The sequence below is a fragment of the Neopsephotus bourkii genome, unplaced genomic scaffold (genome assembly GCF_033783945.1).
Source record: "Neopsephotus bourkii isolate Nb327-2 ecotype Australia unplaced genomic scaffold, CSIRO-AGI_Nbou_v1 NB_125, whole genome shotgun sequence".
NCBI classification, from domain to species: domain Eukaryota; kingdom Metazoa; phylum Chordata; class Aves; order Psittaciformes; family Psittacidae; genus Neopsephotus; species Neopsephotus bourkii.
This window is the reverse complement of record NW_026900642.1, coordinates 151,837-165,062: the sequence shown is the minus strand read 5'-3', so window position 1 is coordinate 165,062 and position 13,226 is coordinate 151,837. Positions and strand designations below refer to the sequence as shown.

Genomic DNA, 13,226 nt, shown 5'->3' with positions numbered 1-13,226 from the left:
GAATGTCTCCAGTCTCCCTCCACTGAGAACTGGGAAAGGCACTGCCCTGAAAAGTCTATTTGCTGGAAATGAAGTGCCTTAGATTCTCATTCTAGGAGCGATAGTAGGACTGTTATTTGCTGCTCACCCTGTTGAAAACTCATCAAACCAACGTTCTTTTTCTGTGGAAGCTGGCTGGACAATAATGGCTTTATGATTTTTGTCTGCCGTTCAGCTTGCAGCGGGGGGGGGGGTTTAACTGCTTAAGCATGAGAATGTTAACACAGTGAGATTTTGGGAACACTGGGTTTGAATCCAGTCATCTGGGTTTGAATCACTCTACCTCCTCCTCTTTCCTTGAACCCAAGTCTATACACTCACAAGCTCTAACGTTTGCGCCTCTTTCAATAGGATGATTAAAGAGTTTAAAGCCCCTGTTGTGCTGCCCAGTTCCTTGCAGGGAGAAAAGAAGTCTCCTGGCAGCCTCAAGCTGTTTTTAAACGAGACAAATGCTGGGGTGCCTGTCTGCCAGAGCCCCCAGCCTGCACACTGAGTCCCTTTTTAGCACGTTTCTCCATGCAGCTATATCTGGCTCCAGTTCTTTGCTCTGGGAACGTGACCTCATCGTTGTTTTGGTATTTCCAGTGATTCAGCCCTGTCCGGGGCAGGGAGGAGTCATTCCTGGTGCAGGCTGATGGGTGTTTGTGCGTAGCTGGAATTCCAGAGCAGTGCAACCCCAGCCCTTCCGCTGCCTTGACAGCTCGGCTGAGGTTGGTGCATTGCATTCCTGCCTGGCAGATGGCCTGGATGCAGCTGGTAGAGGGACCAAAGCTCCTGCTGTTGCTGGTAATGGGGGTCCCTGCCTTTGCAGCATACCTGCTGCCGTGAGGGTGAAGAAAGCTGCAGGCAGTAGTTGTATGCCTGGGGAAGCCACAAGGAGTCTCTGCTTCATGGGTGGAAAAGGAGCCTCGCAGAATGCTCAGTACTGTTCATGGGCTGGCAGCATCCAGTAATGAAGTTAACTTTATAACATCTGCAGCAGCTTGGTAAGTGTCATGATCCTTATTTCACAGCGGGGGAAACAGCGAAACTGAGGCAGCGAAAAGGGATGTGGTCTGACAGAAGTTTTATGCAGCTGAGCTGGAAAAGCAAACTCCCATGAAGGGCTGCTGACTGTGCCCATCCTCTCATGTAATGTCTGGATTCCTCCAGCAAATGATGAACGTGGGCAGTGCGTCAGACTGAGGTGGGACAGTGCTTGTAAGAAAGAGCAGCTCCCAAACTGAGATGAGCCCAGGCTATAGGGATTGCTAAACCCCATTTTCTCTGGGTATCAATTTCATCCGTCTCTCCAGGTGTGGTCAGAAAGCACAGAGGAGAGCTTAACAGGGCTCCACAGCCAGGGTCAATGCTGTGCTCCTAGGAGGCTGTCACAGGGCTGTCACTTGTGCTTTGACAGGATTACTGTTGCTGCAGATGTGGTGAGCCTTATTGCTGCCTTGATCTGAGCGCTCTCTACTGCCTCGTTTGAGACGTGGGACGTTGTGAATGGTTTCCAAACCCTTTGGGATCATCTGCTGGTTAGCCATTCCCTGGCTGAGATCAGTTTGGCTGCAGAAGCAACTCAGAAGTTGGCTTCACCCCTCAGGTAGGTATCACTAGGACATATACCTATTACTTAGATGTCCGTGTACTTCCCTGATAGGTAGGTTTTTAACAGCAGTCACTGATGCAATTGGCCTAAGTCAACTGTTTTCAAACCCCTGAGGCTTGGCAGTACATCTTTCAAAGCAGCACCCCCCCACCAGCTTCTACAGAACAGACATCAGTTGCTTCATAGCTGCATGAAGTCCCTGTTCTTTGTCACTGATTGTACCCAGAAGTCCCTGGTGTGAGCTTTGTGCCTGTCTGGCACCACGCTTACTGAAAATAGGCTATGCCTGCTGTGGTATGCATCCTGAAACAGCTCCTTCTCAGCCTCTGCTGAGGTCTTTCAGTTCTCGTTTAATGAGCAGTGGCTGAAACCTGTGAAACGACCCTACTGCTGGCTCTGGTTCTGGGCACAAATGGAGTCAATGTCCCCAAACCCTTTAACACATTGATGCTTTGCCAAGATAGTTCCCTATCCCCTATTTTCATTATTTGGTGTAAATGCACTTGTGATACAGCTTCTAAATTATCCTTAAATGGCAGGGAAAGAAGAATCCTAGGGAAATCCTAGGGAAAGAAGGAGGTGACAAAGAGAACCGGAGAGAAAAGATTAGTCCCAAGGATGTGAAGCACTTGAGCATGGGTAGAGAGCCTGAACAATGAGAATGGTCTCCTGCTTCTATGTCACACGTATTCACAGATGGAGCAATGCTGTGATCAGCCTTTCTCTCAGGCATGACAGGCTGCTTAGCATCATGTGCCAGAGGTGGGCAGGGCTGTGGCTGTCCCAGGTGGGGCGAAGGATGGAGAATACATAGGTCTGCATTATGGCTATCATGTGCTGTGTATGGAGGGTGTGAAGCTGGGTTGTCTCCCCTCACTAGTGGCCACTTCACCTGATGGCTTCCCCTTGCAGGCAGCAGCCCTGTGACCCCCCTGCCTGCACGGGCAGGCCATGGAGCACAGCCCCATCACGCTCGCTTCTTTCTGAGCGTGCTGTAAATGGCTCGCTGTAACACGAGCTGCATTTCTGCCATAGTCCTCTCCTCACTGCATCTGTATTTACACACTGGGGCTTTCATCAGTAATCTGGCCCTTGCATTGCCCATAGCCTTCTCTTCCCCCGACCACAAGCACTGTGAGTGGGACCAGCACCCTGGCACTGGCGTACCCGAGGACAGGCAGGTGAGTGGCAGCAGGAGGGAGCCAGCAGCCAGCTCCTGTCTGGAAGAACTGCCTTGTCATGTTGCCTGCCTCCTGCCATCCTGCAGCAGCGGCGGAGCTGCCTGCAGAGGCTCCTGATCCCTGAGCCGACACGGGGACAAGCGGGTTTTGCTCTGGATTATCGCCGGCTCTGCATGCTGTATTCTTCCTGCGGCTCTCATGCTATTGCTGCGGCACCCGGCTTCCAGCTGCAGTGAGCTGAGCCCACCGTCAGGGGAGATTGTATCTGGCAAGGTAGGAGAAGGTCCCTTCCATTTGTTCTGCTGCAAGTAACGCGGCCAGCGCTGCCCCTGCCTAGAAAGCGTGTTTCAATGCGTGGCGTGCATGTGGTGGTGTTCTGCATTGTTCTGTAGCTCTGGTGAACAGTCAGTGTGCTGCTCGGGCTGTAGCCTCTATTACATGGAAAGAAAATGCGTACACCCTTTTTCTTTTTACCTATACATCGGAAAACAGGACTCTGGCTCCCTTTCTACCCCAGGATGCTGTGTGCTGAGTGCTCCAGAGCCTGTTTGTCTCCTCAGCTATCATTCAGCATCCTGTGCATGTTCTGCAGGTCACATCACCTGCTTCATCAGCCCTCATGCCTTCAGAAGACAAGAAACTAGACAGCAGTCTGAATGTGTCTTGGGCTAAACGGGAGGGAGAAGAAGCTCAAGCAAGACAAAAATCAAGGAAGCTCAACAGGCATGGAAATGGCTTTAGAGAATTATTTTTATCCCAGAAGATTAGACAGGGGAAGAGCTTCCTTTCCCTGGATAGTCTCAAAATGGTGTGTGTTTGTTTTTCCTCCAGTCCCTTAGGGCAAGCTGTTCTCATAAGTAAAGGCCTGAGGCTGCTGTTGTCCCTAGGGATGGAGGACAGTCAGTCTTGTTGGTCTGGTGGTTTCTTTCCAGCAAACCTCACCTTACCCTGCCACTGCACACCTTTACTGGGGCTGTGTAGGGAAAAGAGGTGATGACCAAGAAACCCTACCCCTTGCTGCAATAGCCAAGGATAGATAAAACAGGAGGGCAGCAGCATTTTCTTCTGACTCAGCTGGTGTTTAGGCACAACTGTTCCTTTTTTAGCCCACAGCAGCTGGGATGTGCCTGCCCCTTTACACACAGCCATCATAGAATCATAGAATGGTTTGGGTTGGAAAGGACTTTAAGATCATCCAGTTCCAACCCCCCTGCCATGGGCAGGGACACCTCGAACTAAACCATCTCACCCAAGGCTCTGTCCAACCTGGCCTTGAACACCATCAGGGATGGAGCATTCACAACTTGCCCAGGCAACCCATTCCAGTGCCTCACCACCCTTACAGTAAAGAATTTCCTCCTTATATCTAATCTAAACTTCCCCTGTTTATGTTTGAACCTATTCTATCACCCCCAAGCTTGCTGTACCTGGGCTTCCCTCCTGTGTGAACAAGAGAGCCTTAAACAGCACAGGTGAGGATACCTGGCCTTTTACAGCTGATGGTTCACTTGTGAGGACTAGCTCAAACAACAAACCATGTTTTAGGGTCCCCTCTATATCCCTAGTTGCTAAGCTGCAAGGAGGGAAGGGGGTCCTGTAGCTTTCCCTCTAAGCATATCCTACTGTGCTGCCAGTGGGTGTATAAATAGTGCCCACAGTATACTATTTTGGTGGCAAGCTCTTCCCAGGATTCATCCAAAGAGTTATGTGAGCAAGTGTTAAAAATATCACCAAGCCCTGCCCAAATGCTGGCGTCATTTCAGCCAAAGTGTTGGGAATCTTCCATAGAAAGCAGACTTGGACCCTTGGGAGGGGGCAGCGGGAGGGGGCCCAGCAGAGCTCCCCATGTTTTCCTCTTCTTGCTGCCCTGCTGACCACAGAGGACACTGACCCTCAGGATCAGCAGATGTGCTGGTCAACAAGAGGATATGATGACTTTCACTTCTGGTTAAGGTTATTTGCTACTGAGCTTTCCTCAGTGTTATCACTTGGTCTAATGACAGGTACAGGAAATTCCAGGAGGGGCTAACCTGAGCTTCAGTCCAGCCTCTGCCAGCTCCCCGCTGGTGGTCGGAGATACCTGCTTTGCTAAATAGTCTTGGGCTATAGCAATGACATATTTAGGGATTCTGGCCCTGTGTTAGGTTTATCCCAAGGGCTGGTAGCCGGAGATTATTTGTTGTTGAAGGCATATTAAATCTGTATGTTGAATTAACAAGTATAGATCTGGGCGTTTCTTGCTATCCATATAAACACAAAAGTTATTCCAGAATTCTGCCTTTTTCATGTTGGGGTCAGTGCCTGTAACTGAAAACCAGATCACACCATTTGACTGAGGAGCTGGAAGCTGCAGTTTGTTTCCCTCAGGCTGGGTTTTGCCTGTTGTTGGCCAAGCCCTATGCTAAGTATGCAATTCAGCTACTCTCGTGGTGCTGCAGCATCAGCCCCTGCTGTGTGCTGGAAAACAGCAGATTCTACTGGAAAGCACGGACCCCATTGAGTCCTTGTGTTCACTGTATGGAGCCCAGAGCTCACAGAAATGCTTCTTGGAGAGTTCAAGGTCAAAAAACCCTCATCTGAAGACTGAGATGCTCCTTCCTGCGGATAGATGATGTGGCTCCACTTTTGCTTGGCCTAACATGGGATGTAAAAGTTAACCTTTACAGGAGTGGAGTGTCCATTGCTCTTAATACATGGAGCATTGCACATGGAAGAAAATGAAAGGAGATTTCTTCTGGTTACAAACCCAGGGACAGTGCTTATGCTTACCTGTTTGCCCTGAATGGAAAGCAGAAGCATCATGGACAGGGGAGATCTCACTTCTCTTTCAGATGCTGGGGTTCAGGACTACAGCATTAATCACCCTCTATAGCTCCTTGTCCTCCACATTTGCATCCCCAAATACAGCTGTGCTAGTTTCTGGCTTTGCAGAGGAAGGGTCAGATGCTTCTGCAATCTCAGAGTAGTTTACTTTCAGAAGGGCTGGATTTATTTTAGGCTGATACAGAAAGTTGCTGTGAAAGCAGCAGGCATGCAGAAATTGCTAGAAAGGTCACAAGTGCCGTTTGGCACTCCATGCTTCACCTCGTCTGATATGGGATTACTAATTCTGCCAGATGTTCCCAGGGGTGGAGAGCAAGTCCCATTAGAACACCATGACCAAGAGTTTTCTCCAGCCATTGCACAGAGAATGAGAGCAGTTGCTCATCCTCTGACTTGGACAATTGTATCTCACATGCTCAGCCTTTCTCCACATCTCACTATGTAGTGTTTTTTTCTGGTTTTTGCTGTGTGTCAAGATGCACACGTTGGGTTTGGAGTGTTTTCTTGAGTGTGTACTGAAAGCACAGATTTCAGAGTTGTTCTGAGATGGAAATATGTCATGGAGATGAAAAACATGTTTCTGTTTTTCCAGGAATATGCTCTGGGCAATCTGTCCTTCATCGGGGGCTTCCTGTTCCTCTGTTCCTCTGGCATGTCCAGGCAACAAAGGAGCTCTCTGAGTCATCATCATTGCTGCTTATTATTAGGCCTGAGCAAATGCTCCATGTATCATAAACCACAGAGCTCCTAAGGGCTCTTTAAGGGCTCTTTCCACCCTTGCATGTTCTTGTTCCCCTGACTGAAATGTGTTTGGATTGTGTAGAGGCACATGATCTTGTTTGTTGTCTTTAAGTACCTCTTTGCTGGATGTTTCTCAGTAACCTTCTGTGCAGCACCATAGCCCCACAGAATGGTTCCCAGCAGTTCCTCAAGTGCTGAGATGTTTCTATGGGGAACCCATGAAGATCTGTGCCCGGCCCTTTCATCTGCTTCACATGAGGCTGAGCTCTGTTTCAGTCTGTTAAAATCAGTCTAAGCTTGGTGTGTTTGTCAGGCATCTCCAGTGACCTGCTTTGCCTTCCTGGCCCGCCTCATCGCTGGTGCCTGGACTTTGCCTCTGCCAGCTTTTATTTTCTGTTTTGAAGAAGATGGCAGGATTTCCTCCTGCACATGGATCAGCTTTATCCCTGTAGCATTTCTTTCACTGTTGGTCCATCTCCAATCTGAGCAAGATTGTTGCACACGAGCAACAGGCATATACTTCCCATCTCTGGCTCTCTGTGCCAGCCTGAATACGGGATGTCTGCCTGTTTGAACATGTCCTTTGGAGGAGGTAGACCTCGTACAGCTGGCTGCATGGCAGCTAGGTGCTGCAGATTGGGCTCTTCTTGCCAATTAAGCATACACTGATAAACACATACAGCCAAAAGGTTGTTTAATCATAGGCTGACCTGAAATGGAGACCTCAAGTACAGGTGACTGATGGTCCAGGACAGCCTGCTGTGTTAGATGGGAATAGGTTAATAATAACCAGAGACAGAAAGGTTCTCCGCTGTAGTCAAGGATCATCTTCAATAAGATCAAATCAATGAGAAAAAGCCTCTTCACTGTGGTGGATGAAAGGAGGGTGAATCCTCTGGCTGAAAGCTGATGCTAAGCATATTCCATTTAGGAAACAAACCCAAACAAACAACCTGGATTATGCTTTTAGCAGCCAGGTGGATTAGCTGCTGGATCACCTGGGACAGGATGTTTTCTCATTCTCAGGCTATCCAGGAGCATGCTTCTGTTTCTTCAGGTATTCTGCCTCACAGTATAAACTGCTCTCAGCTTTTAATCCTGCATTAGAGGCTTCCTGCTCCTCTGAGTCAAACAGAAACCATACGAGAATAAAACCCCCAGAAGCCACGTAATTATAGTTCCGTGATCCAGGCATAGTGGACTCGGGCTATGCTATTCCTTGTGTTTCTTCATTTCATCTCTCTAGAAGCTCCCAGTGACTGGGACATTACCTCTGCTGCATCCTCCATCTTAGCAGTCCAGTCCCTTCCCTCTATTGGTGTCTCTTGATGCAATGGCACACTGGGCTGGCCAAAACTCTAAGATGGACATTGGTGGCAAAGCCAGAGAAAGAAATAGTTTCCAATTTCTGACACTAAGGGCCTGTGAAAATTAACAGGAATGCCTGCCTCTAGATAAGTAAGCAAAGAGCATTTGAGGAAGATGAGACCATGGAAAATATTAAGAAAACCAGTCTTACCTCCTGACTGCTGTGTTTTGTTTGTGGAATAGAGAATGTCTAGTTTTATCTGTTATATATGATGTCTAACCAGCACTTCCCTGGCTGCTCCTCAGGGAGCGTATTTCTGTTGTTGAGGATATGGAGTACAGCTTATTACTTGCTCAGGGCAGCAGCCTTTTATACATTTCAGAACTGCTTTCATCTACCCCCTGTTTCTCTGCAGAGATCTAACCTGCTTGCTTTGCAATTTACTCCTTTCTGGTTTTCCCTGCTCTGTTGGAACTCTCACCAGCTTGTCCATGTAGGACATGTCCATGAGGCATGTGCTAGCGCTGGGCAGAGAAGAAGGATTACTCCATGTCTTGCATATGACATGCCTATTCATACAGGCCTACATACTGTTTATCTGCTTCAAAGCAAAATGCCACTATTACTCAAGTTCAGCCTGTGATCTGCAGTAACCACAGGTCCCTTCTGAATGAGCAGGTCATGCATGGTGATTATGGGTGGGGATGTGCAATCTATGCTGTGTGAGGTGTCATGGTAATGATCATAATTTATGTCAATTTGCTGTTTATGTATAGACTTTATACCTTCAGCTAACAGTACCGGTACTGCAGACAATACAGATGAAAGGTATAAAACAGCTGCTCCATCTGCAAGCCAGCAGACTAGATGAACAAGGGGTGGATGGGATCTCCAAGGATGAGTTACAAGCCTCCATTACAGAGGCTTTTTAGAATGGATTTTCAGTGGTCTTTTTTCTCTTCCCTCTACATCTTTTCTATGTGCCTACTGCGATGTGGGTGCTCAGGAGCACCGGCAGTTTCTTGGGTGGCACTGGAGCACTGTGCCTGCCAATACTGGGCTGTAGAATTGCTGCTAAGTGGGTGTTTTTCGAGTGTGCCTTCAATAGTCTTTTTTAATCACAGAAGAACAAGTTGTCTAGACATTGCTTTATCTGCCACTAAAACACAGCTATCTGGAGCCAGGTAGCACTGCAGAGCATCACTGTGTGTCTCGTTTGGGTGGTAAATGGAAAAACTTAGGAAAAATCAGTATAAACAGTCATAATTAATATCACATGTCTCTAATACATCTGCTGGTGTTATGTGCTGCCTGGGGTTCGTTGCAAAGGTGGGGGTGTTTGAGAGTAGGAAGGTTTGCTGGGAACCCACTCTGTGGCGAGATGACAGATCTCACTGCTTGACTTCTGCTGTTGCTCTGAGCAGGGATGGCAAGGAAGTACTTTGGCATGGAGAGAGGGGAGAGTGTGGGTTTCAGCTTGAAATCCAGAGCAGTTTTCATGCTTGCTGTTGCCTTGGAAAACTGGAATATTTATGACTCAGTACTGAAGCAGGAGGGCAGGAGGATTTTTTCCGTTCTTGGATGTGGCCTCTTCTGTGTCCAGCAGTGATGTTTTTCTTCCCTCTGCTTTCCCCTTTTGTGCTGAATCCCTTCCATTGCGGTCTCTGTGAGCTGAGGCTTGTTTGCTGTACAGTCAGCCTCACTTTGATTCAGCCCCTGGAGTGGGAATGGAATGTCACTTTGGTGTACATCATGGGAACCGTGAGCAGTCACCTTCCTTGAGCAGTGTGTGCTACGTACACAGCAGTATGTGGTTGTACTTAGCATATAAACAGTGAACCATTTCATGGCTGCAGATTCAGCTCAGCATGGCAGCTTTTCAGCTGCTTAGTTGGAAATACATGATTTTTATTTGAGGTCAAAATACAAAGCAGTGAATACAGAACTGAGGCTGCCAAATCCAGCAGCTCAAATATAGTATGTAATGTGGCAATTCAAGGCTTTCCTTTTGGCAGTGGGGAACTAATAAGTTATGATGAAAATTATAGTTTAGGTAAGTTGTGCTGTGTAGCATTGATGTCATTTTGAAAACTGATTCTAACAGAAGTGAAGTCAGTAACACCTTAATCCCCACTGTTGCCATGGGCTGCTCAGACCAATTGATTGCCTTATTAGAAGGTGTATCTTTTTTGTAATAACACCATTTCTGCTCCTTTTGCCAAGTCTTTCCTTGGTGAAAGAGTCTGTATTCCCACTCGGCATATCATCAATACCTGTGTGAGTGCTTGAAGAAACAGAGTTGGTCTTAGAGCTGAGCTCTTGCTACAGACACTCTGAAATCTCAGTCTGGATCAGTTATGTCTGGGTCTGTCTTTAAGGTTTTCCATACACCTTCATGTGCTCGGTTTATAAGGTTGAAGCTGAGATTTGAGGCATGACTCAGGAGCTGTTCTGTTGTTTCTGTCCTGATCTCCCTCTACCTAAAAGTGTTCAGCTATTTATTTTTGCTCTTGCTTGGGCAGTACCAAATATTAGGGCTAAAAGATGGCACCAGGGTTGTAGGAACACTTCTCCCTTTCCCAGTCTTCCAGGTGATTCACATTTCCTTATTGCCACAGTCTCCTGGTGTAAAATGTTCATAGCAGCACTTTCCTAGAGAAAGAGTACAACCATAGTAGAATCCTGGGCTGGAAGGGGCTGGAGACAGGCAGCTGGCTGTGGGCTGGGTTTGGTTTTCCCATAGATACCTCACAGTATTGTAGAGGTATGTGGAACTCAGCCCAGCCCTGTTGGGGAGCCTTGCCAGGACTAGCCCTATCTGGTAGTTGTGACTTTTTATGGAGCTTGTGAAAGCCTCTGTTCCTGGGCAGTGAGGCATCAGCCACTAGTAGAAATTAAGGTAGTGACTGGGATGGAGGAACCACCTTGCTCAGTATGATTTTGCCAAAAGATGTTGCTTGCTGGTGGCCATCTAGGGAAGAGGGGCAGCAGGGCAAACAGGTATCATATCTTAGTAATTGTTTTCCATAGGATTTGCTATGTCTATTCATTTTATGCCTTTAGTGAGCTGAAACGGATCCCTCAAGTGCTTGCCCTGCCTCCCCTTGAGCCTACATGAGCTTCTTGCATCCTTACTACGCTTGAAAACTAAGAAACAGTAAACAGACTACAGGAAGATAACAGGAATGTTGAAAGAGGAACTACTGGTGTGAAGGGAAGTTGTTGGAGGAGAGTAGCCTCGACATGGAAGCTATTCGATACATTAGACAGTGCTCTGAGCTGTAAAAAGTAAGATTATACTAGTAATGGTTCCTTAAGACATAAAGCAATGAAGCATCATCAGAGGCAGTTAAGGGTTATTTGGCAGGAAGAGCTGAGATGTCCTTAAGGAATAACACAAATGAGAACTGGATAGCTCAAAATTAGGTGGTTTGTGCATGAGAAGTGGGCAAAAAGTGCAGCTCCAGCTGGGAGCTTACTGGGGAAAGAGAGAGACGGAGGGAAAGCCAGAGTTTATCAGTGCTGTGCAGGAAAATGGTAAGCATCCAGTATGATGCAGCCATGAAAAATATAAATGTCATCCAATGTGACACATTGGAAAAAAATAGTTATAGCAGAGATGGAGAAATTTTAACGTATTAAGGCACAGTGAGACCTTGCTTAAAAGGCTGTGTACATTTCCAGTTCCTTTCTGAAGGCTGTATGCAAACTGGGTCAGGTCCAGAGAAAGGATATGTATGATCAAAGAACTGGAGAGCCTACCTGATGTGAAATGATTTAAGAACTCAAATGATATAACTTAAAACACAGGCTGGGTAAACAATGACGTTAAAGCTCATTTTTGGAACATGAGTGAATAGGGGTGAGCTGTGCATGGATAAGTTGGAAATTCAGAGAATGTTCTTAAACATCAAAGGAACAAATTTAAGGAATTAATTCTGCTAGAAGGCAGCTAGTAAGCAACAAGACATGACCAATCTGGGAAATAAACCAGCAGCAACTTTGTCTTTTCAAGCCCTAGTCCTGAAGAAATCAGTACTGCTGTTATGGGCAGCAGGCAGGGCTCACTGGGATAGGATCATCATGGGGGGTTAGTGAATCCTGCTGTTGTGAACATGTTTGCAACCAGCAAATTCCCACAGACTACTGTGCCTCTGTTCTCAGATGCTTTTGAAAGGCTGTTTTGGTGGGGATTGGCTGCTGACCCCCTGTGGAAGTGTGAGGACTGAGGGCTGGCATTGCTACTATCCCAACATGTGCTTTTACCAATCTGCTTGGATTTTTTGGCCCTTCACCCAAAAGCTCCTATATTTGTTCCCACTGAATAGAAAAGTTGTCAAGCACATGTTGGTAACGATCAGCCTGTATCGATATCTGTGTGTTTGAGAGATGCTGATTGACCTTGAAGAGCACAGATGCAGTGATGGTAGATTATTCTTATTTTCCTTTCTGAGGATTTTTATAACCTTCTCAGCATCTCCTGCTTTGCTGTTGGCCTCTGTGTTCTGGTCCCCCTTGCTCCAGTTTGGCAGGACCATGCTCTTAATTCAGCTCTGACCAACAGCCCTCTCTCTGGCACTGCTGATACAGCCTTGGTGGTAATAGGTGGGGTTGCCGTGTCTGGGGGATTCAGATTTCTGCCATGAGCAATGAGTGAGTGAGGTGGGAAGGCACTGAGCTGCTCCTACCTTGCTCTTGAGTGGTCTAGCATGTGGGAGTGAAGATGTCCCTCCCTTCTGTGACCATGCTACAAACGGGGTGATCATGATCAGCCAGAAGCTGTAGCTTAGGCATGTACATGCTGCAGATAGCAGGAGTAAAGGCACAGATTGTGGCCAGGAGCTTGCTGTTTCTCTTTGCTTGAGAGGCATGGACACACTGAAGGTAATGAGGGCTAGGTCAAAACATATACCCTTTAGGAGGAGACAGTAGGCACCTCCCTGTGCTGGCGTATAGCTATGAGCTGTGGTGCAGAAGCAGCAGCCCTGGGGCTGTCTGGCTGTTGTGAGGGTGGTCAGATTGTACAGCATGCCTGACAATGATGAGTAATTAAAGACCTGTTCCTGACCAGTGCTTGGTGTCACAGCTACAGCCCTGGGAGCTGGCTGGCATCTGGGGCTAAGCTGTTTCCAGTTCATGGATCACCAGAGCAGTTCTGCAGCAAACAGGTAGGAGGCTTGGGCTGCCAAAGGATGACTGTGCTGTATGATGTCGATAGAAGTGAAAAGGTTTCTTCATCCTTGTATGTGGGGGTGTGCTGACCCTAGCAGCCAGCTCCTGCATGATACACGAAGGAAGGAGCCCGAGGCCAAGACAGAAATGTGCTGGCCTTTTTCCACCTAGATGGTCTATTTGTGTCCTGGTTGATGCCAGCTGGTGCCTTCAGGTACTCACACAGCTCACATCCAGTGTGAGTGCAGCACATGGGGCTCCCCCAGAGTGGTGAGCTCTACTGCAGCCCAACACTGGGACTGGGATGTGCCTCCTTACTGGAATTCATGGGCAGGAGAACGTGTTGTGCATTGAGTTCTCATACCCC

At 47.6% G+C, this 13,226-nt stretch overlaps 1 protein-coding gene across 2 annotated transcripts in view; it reads left to right on the top strand.

The window, feature by feature from the left end:
- The first annotated feature begins 679 nt into the window (after nucleotides 1-679).
- Nucleotides 680-13,226, top strand: part of RUSC2 (RUN and SH3 domain containing 2) — a 52,177-nt gene continuing 39,630 nt past the window's right edge. Inside the window, exon 1 of one of the 2 annotated variants that reach the window (XM_061366665.1) lies at nucleotides 680-1,025. The gene's annotated coding sequence lies outside the window, so the exon portion shown is untranslated. Of the gene's footprint in view, nucleotides 1,026-2,952; nucleotides 3,088-13,226 lie in introns of those variants that run through there. The other variant, XM_061366683.1, reaches the window with a different exon arrangement.